The 13,854-nt window shown below is 46.9% G+C and overlaps 1 protein-coding gene across 1 annotated transcript in view; it reads right to left on the minus strand.

Annotated features, from left to right (window-relative positions):
• The window catches only part of LOC149344206 (progranulin-like), a 115,292-nt gene that overhangs the window by 52,044 nt on the left and 49,394 nt on the right, over positions 1-13,854 (minus strand). The gene's annotated exons all lie outside the window — the stretch shown is intronic.

Consider the following 13,854-nt stretch of genomic DNA (forward strand, 5'->3'; position numbering starts at 1 on the left):
TAGTATGCCAACGTGTCTTCGGTCTGGCGCCAGCATAATATAGCTACTTTCATTTTCGCCCCGCCGCGGTGGCTCAGTGGTTGCGGCGCTCGGCTGCTGACCCGAAAGACGCTGGTTCGATCCCCGCCACGGCGGCCGAATTTCGGTGGAGGCGAAATTCTAGATCTACTGTGCGATGTCAGTGCACGTTAAAGAACCTCAGGTGGTCGAAATTTCCGGAGCCCTACACTGCGGCGTCCCTCATAGCCTGAGCTGCTTTGGGACGTTAAACCCCAATAAACCAAACCAACCAAAATGACCTTCCTTGCTCCATTATGCCTACCAAGACGATAATAGAAGGCGCCGACCGAAAGAAAGAATGGCATGACGTTTCGGCTCCCCCACGGGAGCCTTGTTCACAATGAGGCATAACATAGCTGGGTCGGTTATTTATACACGGCGCATGAGTGAACCCAGGCACCTGGCGTAGATTGGGGACAAGTTTGCATCATTCCGATTAAGCGTATGCGCTGTCTTGTAAATAATCAGCGATTCCACATAGAGCCGTGATTTCTTGTCCCTTTATTTTGTGATCAGCAAGCCCATTTTGATCTTGCGCGTCGGTTTCTGACGTCACCCTGGTGTTCATGCATCCTTCGCTCAAAGTCACCCGACTCGCCGATGTACACATACGCGCAGTAAGCACATGGGATCGAATACACAACACCTGGGAACTTTTCCTTCTTCAGCTTGTCTTTGATTTGCACAAGACGACTCCTCAGTTTTCGAACTGTGTCACGGATCCCCCCAGGACACTCGGGCCGAAAGAATGGACTAGGCGACTGATGTACCCACACACATGCACATTTAATACACCTATGCGACACAAACAATAGCACATGAAACTAACAAAACTAGCACAAAACACAAAGACTATCAATACACATGGCCCGGGAACAACCAGTCTACTAGCGTTCGGTGTTCGTACTCACGGTTCAGTGCTGAAGAAGTATTATAGGCCCGGTCAGTGGCATCTCGGTAGCCGGCGTCGAGGTGGCGTTCGAAGTGCTTGGGCTGGCGTCACTGGCAGCGTTATTGGTGGTGTCGTTCGAGCTCCCCTGGCCATAGCAGGTGATTAAGTCAGCTGCCGGAATGGGCTCAGGAACGGCAGGAAGTCTACCGTGCGACGCCGTAGAACTCGAGAAGCAGTAGCCGGCGTTGCTGTCTTCCAATCGGGTTCATGACCCACCTCGCGCTTTTATGTTGTTGTTGTTGTTGTCCTCTAAATAATGGCACGTACCCACTACGGGGGATTGGCCAAGACACAGGCGGCGACTGATAGGTGCTCAGAATGTTAAACAAGAAAATGATGGATTAAAAACAATAATTATAATGATAATTGAATTTAGGAAATATATGAAAGAAATTCAGATGTGTAATTGAAATAAGCTAAACAAATACTTTGAGATAGGGGACAGAAATTGAGAACGGGGCTAAAAGTTCCATGTTTCAGAAAGCTTTCGGCGCAGAGAAATATTGATCATGAGAAAGAACAGAGCTTAAGGCGGCAGCCGTTTAGTGTCTGTAAGGAAGTTTTGCATGGCGGAGATCACATTCCAATTACTGTGCCCAAGGGAGGAAGCCCCAAGAGACAGAACAACCCCAGCTGACAGCGTTAGACCTAGCTGTCGTAACGGATGTTCTAGCAGGCGGCTCCGTAAAGAGGAGAAACGGCGGCAGGTCAGCAAGAAATGATCTATCGTTTCATGTTCTCCGCAGAACGGGCACAATGGGGAGACCGCCAGACCAGATCTGTAAAGGTAGAAGTTTAAGTGAGCCACGCGACAACGTAGAAGCGCGAAGGAAACCTCAAGCTTGCGTGATCGCCATCCTTTACTGCTCCATGGGTAAAGGAGATGCCGGAATTCGGGAGAGGAGGTCAGAGCTGATGCTGCGAATTCATTCAAGAGCAGATACCTGCGAAATCTGGCCGCAGTAATATATGCGCTGGGTGGAAGCACAGATACGACTGGGCCTTGAAGAGATGCCTTCGCCAGGGTATCGGCAACCTCATTCAAATGGATTCCTGTGTGCCCAGGCACCCAGACCAACCGTAACGAACACACGTGGGGAGGAATCAAGCATTTGAATAAGTGTAGAGCCTGAGATGTTGTAGGCGCGTTGAGAGAGGAACACAACGATAATGAATCCGTCATAATTACGACAGAAGACAAAGAGCTGTTTAATTTGCGAAAGGCCAAGGCTACTGCTAGAAATTCGGCCAAATAAATGGGGGTGTAATCGGGAAGGCGGAGAGAGAATGACCAGTCAAGGGAGATGGACAAAATGCCAACACCGGCCTTTTCTTCACACTGTGAGGCGTCTGTTGCTATGAGCACATGAGATTTAAAACGCAGCAAGTAATCCTGTAACAAACCGCTCAGTAAATGAAAAGGCATTAACTTTGCATGTTTAGGAAAGATGTCATCGAAGACAATCTGGATAGATGAAGAATTGGCGCATAGGAGAAGGATGTCCGAAATGCGGACGTTTAAGGTGTCAAGGAGGGATTGCACACAACAAATCTGAGGGATGCGGAAACGAGACCAGGTTTCGTTGAAAAATGGCCGAGGCTGACGAAGGAAGATCAAATTGGCGGCATGAAGCGATGAATCACACATTTTTAGAAACGTTTTCACCTTTAAGAGCCGAAATCTTGAAGGCAATGATGGAATACGCGCTTCCAGGTACAAAACGGAATTCGTCACAAATTTTGGAAGGCCCAAACAGAGGCGCAACGCCTCCCGCTCCAAGAGAATCAAGGGGCGAAGTTTATACGCTGGCGCACCAGAGAATAAAGCACAGCCGAACACTAAGACAGGACGGACGTACATTCTATAAATCATAAGAAGCGAGTGTCCTCTCATGCCAGAACGAACATTGCTCAGCCTGCGCAGCATACCGACTGCTCGGACTCCTTTCGCAGTGATGTGCTCTATATGGGCCCGCCAGGAAAGAGAAGGATCATAAATTACTCCGAGGTATTTGATACTTTGCACTTGAGGAATTACATGGTTCTGATAAACAATAGAGATATTAACTGGACGAGAGAGTGGAAAAACCAATAAAGCACATTTATTGACATTAAGGGACAGATTAATGACCCCTAACCATTGGTCCAGGACATTTAAGTAGGACTGTAAGGACTGGTACAAAGAGGAAATGTCGTTCTCTGAAGCAAAAAAGGCGATGTCATCAGCATACACATAGATGGACACCTTGGTACTGCACGGAATACTGCTGAGTAAGATGTTGAAAAGTACAGGGGAGAGGACCGCCCCTTGGGGCACTCCTCTCGCTTGTCGAAACCTGCTTGATGAAATACCGTTCTGGAAGCAGTAAAATTCCCTGTCAGCAAGAAATTCAGCAACCCAAGCCACAAAGTATCTCGGAAGTCCTACTGCCTGTAGTCTTTGCAAAAGCGTCCTGTGCTGAACGCTGTCATAAGCCTTAGAAACATCTAAAGTAACAAGCGCTGCGTATTGGTTTCGGCGACGAGCTAACTGTATGCGGCTCTCCAGATCAGTATGGGCACACCATATAGAGCATCCTGGCCTGAAACCTATCTGGAAAGGGTTCAACAACCCAGTCTCTGAAATAACAGACATTATTCTACCATGCAACACCCTCTCAATTAACTTTACGAGATTCGAAGTTAAAGAAATTGGCCTTATATTGTCTAACACATAACCATGTCCCAGCTTTTTAAGCAAAGGGATGATCTTTGCTAGACGCCATTCAGTTGGAATCCATGGCCCCTTAAGAGAGTAATTTATAAGTGCCAGTAAGTCGGTGGGAGATTCCTCGAACAAAATTTTAATCGTAGAAGAAGTGACACCATCAGGGCCAGGGGCCACGGGTGGAAGGCAGGATACAGTGTTCGAGAGCTCAGTGAGGGTGACGTCCTCGAAATCGTCCAATGTGGCAAGAAATCTCGGAGGAGAAGGAAGAAGAGCTGTAAACCGACGCTCAAGGCCTCTGCCTATCTCTTCTAGAGACTGAGCAAGTTCAGTCGGAGACTGAACTAGGGAGACAGCGCTCATGGTGGTCGAGATTACTTTTCTGGATTTTAGGTAATTGAATAAAGCACGCCTATTACCTGATTTCGAAAGGAATTCGTAGTGTTCAGTATCGTACAACTCCTTTGCACGAGATACAGTGCGCTTAAACGTAGCAGCAATGAACTTGTAATCGATCCAGTTTTTGGGACACTGATTGTGGAGAAGCTTCTTCCAAGCAGCCTTTTGGCGCTTTTATAGCCTTGGCGTTGCTACACGCCATCCTTGTCATCGTCGTCATTGTCTTCTCTTCTCCACCAATCATCTCTTCCCACCTCACCAAATGCTTCTTCATCTTTGTTATTCTTGGATTAATAAAAGTAATGCTTATCGTCATCCTCGTCTTCTCCAAACTTCTTTAGTTCATACTTCTATTTCCAATTTCTTATTACATGTGACAAGCTGGCACATGCGCGGTCTTTACATCGTAGGACCGTAATATCTGCGCCAAAGGTTCGCTGATGTCAGGAACATAGGGAATCACGGCTCGTTTCTGGGTAGCGGGATCAGCTTGGAGCCTGGGACGTCCCTTTTGATGCTGTACAGAGTCCATGACGTGTACAGGATAGCCACAGGTGGACAAGTCACGCCGTACATGCACATCTTCAGCAATTCGGTCTTAATTCCCTAAGTTCCTGGCATCAGCGAACCTTTGGCGCGCATATTGCGGTCCTATGATGTTAAGACCGCACATGTGCCAGCTCGAAAATTGAGGAGTCAGCTTGTGTAAACCAAAGACAAGCTGAAGAAAGAAAAGTTCCCCATGTGTTGTGTATTCGATCCCATGTGCGGACTGCTCATCTGTGTACATCGGCGAGTTGGGTGACTTGAGCGAAGAATACGTGATGACCAGAGTGATGTCAGAGACCGGTGTGCAGATCAAAATGCGCTTGCCGAGCACTCGGTGTCCGCCGCACACAACATAAACTGGGCAGAAGCACGTGTGATCACAAAAGTAAGGGACGAGAAGTGACGGCTTTATCTGGAATCGCTGATTATTCACACGACAGCGCATACGCTTAATCGGAATGACGGAAACTTGCCCCCAATCTACACTCCCGTGGGGGAGCCAAAACGTCATGCCATCCTTTCTTTTGGTCGGTGCCTTCTGTTTTCTTCATGTACCGTCCCGACCAGACGGGTTTCTGTCAGACACTAGACAATGCCTACCAAGCTTTCACTTGACTATTTCAACGAGCTATAGCTCAGATGAGGCGAGCATTGGCAGCTTCTTCGCTGAAACCTTGCTAAAATACTTCCTTTGCAAATCAGCACATGCTTCTATGATTGGCTGCTCTTGCGAGTTGCTTTTGGGCGATGAATGAGCGAAATTTTTGGCAAACCGAGAATTTGAGTGATGCGATGAGTTCCAGTAGTTTTATGGTACCGATTTTAATGTGCGTTGGCACGGCTGCTTTTACCACTGAAAAATTGTGAAATGTATGTTATGGTTTGGATTATCTGAAGAAATTTGTCAAAAAAATACTAAACATTTTTAGCAGCTATGTGTGTGGGCGATATGTGCCCACATATCACACATATCACCCACATACATTGCTGTCCAACTTATATCCTCATTTTTACTGTAGAAAATGTTGGAACACATTGCTGTTTTTAAAAGCAGTTTGTTTACAGCTTGCACAAAACACAATGCGGAGTTTATTGCAAGACAAGCAAACATCGAAACTGATACCTGGAGTGGGGCATGACATTATCGCAAAAGCCTAGGGAGTGTATATGCATAGCATATGATTGAGCATGCAGCGTCCAGTTGCCTGTGAGTCTCTGGTACGTTAACAGTGGCAGATCTGTCTTCCAAAAGGCCAGGTAGGCAAGTTGTAACGTGTAGATATGCAGGCATTCATGCGCAAACATGCCACTCTTTGTTATGTACTGCACATTCTCCAGTGTCTGGTCAGCTACCTTGGACATCTCTTGGCAGCTCAGATTGTAGCTAAGTGTCGTGGCACGGCAGTGGCCACAGTGACAACTAGGGTAAATGCTTTTGTACCGACTGTTGCGGAAATAAACGACCACAGTAGAATGCTTCTCTCAGCTAAACCGGTGCACGTAGGACACGGCTGCACATTGTAGCTCCTGTGAACCTTTGTTCACAGACTCATTCTGAAAAAAAAAAAAAAGAAAATTATAGTAGCTGAGAAGACTGCAGTAGGAGAAGATACAGGTATCAATATATGCCAGTATCTTGCCAAAAAGCACTCCTAGCACAGGGGGACATCCGGGTCTCTATTCTTATCCTTGTGTGCTTGGTTACCTGCCTTGAATATAATTAAGGCATTTTAATTTGGTTTTCAGTGAGCACTGCATTTGTGTGGATGCATTCTTTCTGCCTTCTTTATGCATTGTTTACTGGTGAGATCTGCCAGAAAGCTGAAGTACTTGTTGCAGCTGTATGCTATCGGGATTTATTGCTCAATTTACCTTATTTATCAGCATATCGCATTTTGTTTTCAGCATCGCTTCCTGGATGCAATAAAGACACCCAAGAGGCACCTTTTCGCCACCGATGGCTGTCACCTGTCGGCTGGTGAAGGTATCCAGGAGCTGGCAGAGGTCTTCGCCAGGGGCCTCGCAAGATTCTGTGGAGTGGGCATCCTGGCACCGTTCTCAGGTGTGCCTGCCAGGTATATCATCCGCCAGTGCCATCACTGCGGGTCCAAGGGCCACCAGCTTGGGGACGAGTACTGCAGGCCATAGGACCTGCACTACAGCCTGCAGTACTTACAGCAATGGACAGTGCAATCATTGTAAGGTTTTGGTGAGTAACTTGGTGGCAGTGAGACCTGTTCCTTATGTGTTTCTGAGCTGTATCTGCTCCATTGAGTCTGCAGCATCACGTGGGGCTCTTTATTGTTCACTGACATTGCCCAGCACAGAGGCATTTTTGCATTTAGACTTCAATGATTTTGCCATTGGTGCGGCCTAAATGAATTGAAAGCTTCCCACATTGGCATCGCTCATATCCAATGTGTAGCTTCGCAGCAATCACCTCATGGCGAGCATTATTCACATCCGGATAGCTACTGAGGTTTCCCAGCCCTCTTTAAAGCTTTTACTAGTAGTCATTTCTAAAATTTCAAACGGTAATATTAACGTCTTGAAGGCCTCTACACCAGAGATGACTGTTTACATGTCCGTAATATTCAACAAAAAACTTTTAAAATACCTTGTGTTTGGCGCATGATGGCCTCAGTTGCCTATGTGCCATAAACCCAACACACCGACCATGATTCACATCCATTAACCTGCTGGCGTACTTCATTATGCCAAGCATTGGTAAGCTTGAACTATTGGACAGGAAGAGCAGTTGCTAAATACATGGAGAATCTGTGGAAACCCTTAGCTCTGCCCCTGTAAATGGTAAACCGGCTTTTAAATGTGTGGTGCGGCCAGATGTTTATCTCGAAGAGCAGTGCCTCACTGCCATGTAATGCTGTGTTAGCACAAGCCAAATATTTTTTATGCAGCCATAGCAATCATAGAACTTGGAAGCACCATCTCACAAACGTTGTTGCCACTATACCTGGTTCCGTATGCGTTACAGATGCATTTCAACATAATGTGCAGTGGCAGGAAAATTTTGTCATAAAAAAAATAGGTGCCAGATGCACGAATTTTTATGACTGGTTCAAAGGGGATTCAAAACCATTTCGTTCTAGCAAGGCTTGACTGCATCTTTTTCTATCAGAAGAATGAAGCAAACATCCAGTTCCTCTCCAGTGGTGGAGTGAGTGCCCGGACAAATTTTTGGATGCAGTGACACTGTGACTCAGCTTTGTTGCTTTGACTGCCCCCTGTGTGGGGCACTTGTGCTTTCTCTTCTGCACCTTCTCATGTGACTGTAGTGGGATGTGCTTCCACAGGAGTGAACCACACACCGTGCTGGTTAGCGGGCAAAAGGCCTCAAAGCGTTGTTGCACATGATATATGTAGCCGAGAAAGCAGTGATGCCACCTAGCACAACGCACACTACATCCCCCCTTGTTTAAGAAAGGAACAGAAATGCACAGTATGCCCTGCACTACACAAGCATCAGTTCAGTCATCTGGGCCTTCGGATCAGTTTTCTAAACCTTGACACTCAAAAGGGTGAACTTGAAGGTTGTGACGGGGGTGAAGCCATGAGGTCGGGCTAGGAAGAACTACCTGCGTCCCGCTGTATTAGTCTCACTGCTTGATGGCTTCCTCTTGGGCTCATCTCCGGTAACACATTCGGCAGGACCCTCGGACCTTACAACATTGGACAGTGGGGTGAGGAATAACCTGCAACATTGAAGAACTTCCTTCAGGTCCTCCACTACATATGGCTGGGGGATGTTGAACTGGTCCCAGAATGCAGGGCTATTTATGTCGCGCATCCAACCTTGCCCACTCGTCTTAAGTGGGCACTGTACCTGAGCTGCATTCCTTTTCCTGTTAGCTTGATCACTCAGGTTAAACGACTGAGACGAGGGCCAGCATGGTTCAAGCCGTTTTGATGTCTTAGGAACTCCGGTTTGCAGGCGTCTGCCAAAGAGAAGTTGAGCTGGGCTTACTTCACTGATGCCAGGAATTTCCTGGTAGACAGGCAGTGCCAGGAAAGCATTGTTCACTTTGTGCACCAGGTCCTTGATGATACACCCCATCCTGTCCACCTCAGCTTTGGACTGTGGGAATCTTGGGCTGCTGGTGACATGCCTGAAGCCTTAAGGCTTTGCGAAGGTAAAGATGACTTTGTATGAGAATTATGGACCGTTGTCGCTGCGGACTACTCCTGGAATGCCATGGCTATCATGACTGCAGTGTTGTTGTACAGTGCTGACCAGTGGCTTCAGGGAAGGTTGGAAAAGGTCAGCTCCCACCTCAACCTAGGGAAGACTTGGAGTCTGAGAAGGCTTCCTTGGTTCTGCGCTCTTGCCACAGCCGATCTCTTTGTGGCTGTTGACTGTAGGCCACCACACCGACTCTTGAGCAGTGCCTGTGCTTCAATTAATTCCTTGATGCCCGTCATGAATGAGATCCCTGTGGAATGCTGAAGAGCCGTGCGGCTTCTTTGAGAAGTAACCTGTGAAGGATCGGTGGATGCCCACTGCATTGTTGCTCTGTCCTTTTGTGGCTGTACCGGTGCCCTGAGGCGGCAATCTCCTCGCAACCCCCGTCGTGTGTGTCGACAAGAAGCACACAAGGCGAGGCAGGCGGATGTTGAGCTGCGATAGAGTTAGAGGGAAGGACGGGGGCACGTTTTCCCGGAGCCACCCGAAGTGCTGTCTGCGAGAACGATGCAGCTGCGCGCGGAGGCGCGGGTCAGCTGCCATGGTTTGCTAATTGCCCTTCACGGAGTTGTTTCGCACCAAAGGTGCCAAAAATGGTGGAGGGCGTCACCCCATCAAAGCCGCCATACGTCGACCACCCCCCCGTCCTGACATAGTAAAGATCGTCTGGGAGCAGTTAGTGTGACGTACAGTCAGCAAGGACGCGGCTATCAGGCTTCGTGACATTGTGGCGTGTATCAACAGATCTCAAGAAATGGGCTGGCATAACAAAATGCAGCCAGACAAAAGGGACGTCCCCGTACGTTCAAAGGCAGCAACAGCAGGGTTTGTGCCACTTCCGGGATTTCGGGGGATGTCTGTCAGCAGTCATCGTGAAGACGAATGGCATAGAAACGCAGTTCAGCGCTTTCGTTTTTTTTTTTATTCGCAGTGGTAGTGGTTCGTTAGAGTCCAATAATTGCCCTGATGGGGGGAGGCCATCAGGGTCACGAGACTTCTGGAGGCCGACGACATGTGGGAGTGTTTTTGATGTGTTTTTTTTCATGCGTTTTCTGTTTTATTTCGTTAGAAAAAGGTTCTGAACCTTGCGGAAAGTCTAAGGCGTGCCATGCTGTTTGTAAACCAATCATGTGTTGAGTTTGTTGTTATTGGGTGATGTAAAATGTGGGCCAGTCTTCTTGGTCTTTAAAACCAGACCCCGGAGCCTGGTAAACTGTTCTGAACTAGGTTTAGATCTTTTGCATCTTCGGCGATGCCAAGGAGGGATGATTTTCCCATAGCCAGTTCTATGTTGTTGTGCTCGCTTCTCAGTCTGTTAAAAAATGTGAATTCCTGTATAAAGCTTCACTTTACTTTCCCTCAAATTGCTCCGCCACAGTGGCTCAGTGGTTACGGTGCTCGGCTGCTGACCCGAAAAACGCGGGTTCGATCCCGGCCGCGGTGGCTGAATTTCAATGGAGGCAAAATTCTAGAGGCCCGTGTACTGTGCGATGTCAGTGCACGTTAAAGAACCCCAGGTGGTCGAAATTACCGGAGCCCTTCACTACGACGTCCCTCATAGCCTGAGTCGCTTTGGGGCGTTAAACGCCCATAAACCATAAGCCAAATTTTCCCTCAAGTCACGTGTTGCCTGATCTTGTCTGTTATACCGTCTCAGATGGTGGGGTACCATTGCTGGAGCCCGAAGAACGAACCTCGAATCGTAACTTAGCACCTTGAAAACACTGAGGTTTCTTGATTTTTCCAGTACTCCTTAAATCGGAAGCAGTAGTCTCGAGTGCCTGGGCCAACCTTTGGTGCAGTACTCTAGCAGAAGGTTGCACTCGCCATCATTGGGTTCAGCTTTGCGACGTTTGTCTTGGTAAGTGGAGACAAAATCTGGGAGGGTGCAAAGAATTCTTTCAACAAACAGCTCAACAAGATTAGCTTGCCTTGGCAGTGGGCCGTCCAGTAGTGCACATGACGGCATGTCTGCAGTGGCTAACAGCTTGCTAGGTACATACAGCACCTGGCACTGGAAGCACATCAGCTTCAGACAGAATCACTAAATCTGCAGAGGTGGCAAGTCGACCACAGACATGCTGCGAGTGATGCAAAAACTGTTTGATGCTCACTGGAAGGCTGCTTTAGTAGCAGGATGGCACCAAGACTAAAGGAGCTGCCATCGGCTGATACTTTCATCTTGATCACAGAGTTCAATGCGAAGCACGGCCTAGCCTGCATCCGAAGCCTCCTTCGCTCTTATGTGCTTATGAAAGTTGCTACGTATGTGCTTATGAAAGCGAAAACTTTCGTGAACTTCGTTCACTGGATGGATGTACTAGGCTGTGAGGTGTTGCTTGACTTATGCGTACGACACACATTCCACCTCCGAGTGCGCAAGTGAATTGAGAACATGGCGCACTTGAGCTCCCACACACTACAGCAGCGTACGAACCTTGACTTCATCCATTGCCAAAGACTCTGCCATAGCGACAGAAAAATCTTCAAATTGTTCGACCCATGATGACCAGGAAGCCAGCTCATACAAGTTGAACGCTGGTGGTGGCGCTGGGCCTACCAAACTGGCGAACTGAGGTTGTGTCTCAGAAGCATGAGAGTTCACAACGAAGATGGTCTTGAGTTAGCGTGCCTTGAAGGAACTTGATCCTGGATTCCAAGCAATTATAACACCATGAGGAGGTGACCTAGCCAAGCCTAGCCGTGATCCAGGCTAGCAGACGGAGCCACAGCAACCGAGACACTCTCAATGCCAGAAGCTAAGAGCCTTTATTTCAGCCAGCGTTCGTTTTTGTGGGACTGAGCAGCGCCCTGTAGAAACGCCTCACACAACATTAACTTAGGGCTGTAAAAGAGCTGGTCTGAAAGCTTGCAGTCAATCAAACCAATGATGAAGCATTCTTGAAACAAGCATATCTTCAGTAGTAGGTGGTGCGTAGTCTCAGTGTTTAACCATGGTATGGAGAGCAGTGCTAAAAACAAACGGTCTCGTCCGGTTGCTCCATCCGGCGGTAGGAACAGGCATATTCATATAGCTTGAGTGCATGTACGAAGTGGTTGGTGAATGCCTTCTCGAAATCTGATATGGCCCTAATGTAAGGACTGTTCATGCGTGCGGCCCCACGTAGTGGAGCATGGGCCACATGGACCATGGAAGCATGGTCTTAGGGCATACTGTTCAATTCTGTCTTTCAACTGTAAGGCTCCAAGGGAAGCAACATCTGCTCACTCTGGTGACCATTACATTTTACTGGGGCATAGCATTCAGATATACTGTCTCCAAAATGGACAAACTGCAGTGCTCCTTTCGTTGGTTGTTTAAAAAAAAAGTGAAATGTTGGGTATGTTAAGATGTTCATGACTTGTGTAAGGTTAGTAAAACTTGAATGGTTAGACATTCTTTAAAAGGTTATTTATGGTAGCGAACTGAAGTGTGTGCCTGGTGCTACCAATGTGAAATGGTTTAGAACTTGTGTGTATAAAAATGGGTCCTGTCACTTAGTGTGAATTATCTTCATATTGCTGTTCTGTCGTGTGTGTGCACATTTTTATGCTATGATTTGTTCCCAGTCACATTGTTGTGTGATGTGTTGAAATTGACAGCTCTGTGTTCGCTTGTTTTCAAAAGGTGCAAAATTTTGGGGGTGTTTCATGAATAAATCAAGCAAATGTTCCAATTGGAAGCCTTTGTTAGCTTAGTCAAACCTTAGATGGCTTGACATACTTTCAAATAGTTTTAGTTGGAGGTAAACTGAAATGTGTGCCTTGTGAGGACAGTGTGCAAATTTTAAAAATTGAGTTTATGGAAGTGTAATTTCTTAAGTGGCATGAATGGTCAACTTTATTTTGGTGCTTGTTCATGTAGATGCATACTATTTTTATACAATGCTTTGTATTTGCAGTGACTTTGTTGCATGACAAGACTTGAAAATTTCAACATTTTTTAGTTTTTCCTGTTCGGCTACAGATGTCTTTTGTTTTCTAAAATGAATTGGTAATTCACTGTACCTGCTCATAATTTTGTCCAGTTCCTCAAAGGTCCCGGCCGCGGCGGCTATAATTTCTTTGGAGGAGAAATTCTAGAGGCCCGTGTACTGTGCGGTGTTAGTGCACGTTAAAGAACCCCAGGTGGTCGAAATTTCCGGAACCATTCACTACGGCGTCTCTCATAGCCTTAGTCGCTTTGGGACGTTAAACCCCATAAACCAAAACCAACCAACCAAGTTCCTCAAAGGAACAACGGTGGTGCAATGTGCGATTGTATTTTTTGCGATGTATTGTAATGATCACGTATTCAGCATATGTCAGGTGTGATTGCTCAGAAAGATCTGTGGAGTGACTATGATAAATTGAGATCATAATAAGGGGCATGGTTATGGTGGCATATGCAGGTGTAAAGCACACAAGTTGACGCATCATTGGTTTGGTTTCATAATGAGGGATGAAGGATATGTTGGAAACAGGATGTTGTAGGTGAACATAAAAAAAAAATGAGAAGCATGGGTATGTCCAAACATATGCAGATAAGTGGTGGAGGCACACCTTTCGGAGAAGTTGTCAGTGGAGGCATTTGAGGACAACTTAAACTATAGTCTGATGCAACTTAAGTCTGCAGTAAAGCTCCGCCCACATTCAGCCTCCGCCCACAGAATTCCTCCACGATGAAAAAGTAGTCCACTGGATAAATGTTTCTTGTTTTCTAAACAAGAAGCTCATCACAACAAAAAAATTATGACTCAAATTTTGATACATGGATTGGTTGACGTAGTCAAACATGAAAAAGCTGATTTCGTTTACTGTTGCAATTAGCCACCGGAGTAATACAGGACGCCGCGGACTGCGGCCCAGTGTTGGGAACTGCTGTTTTTTTTTAACTTATATCTTACTATATGAGGTTTTAGCTGCAAGTCTGACATGGAGTCCCGGCTGTTCCTTTGACCTCCTTGAAGTCAGTATTACAGCGTGCAGTGCCTGTGTGTAACTCTT

This window comes from Amblyomma mixtum, chromosome 5 (assembly GCF_055824585.1).
Source record: "Amblyomma mixtum isolate Tamu chromosome 5, ASM5582458v1, whole genome shotgun sequence".
NCBI classification, from domain to species: domain Eukaryota; kingdom Metazoa; phylum Arthropoda; class Arachnida; order Ixodida; family Ixodidae; genus Amblyomma; species Amblyomma mixtum.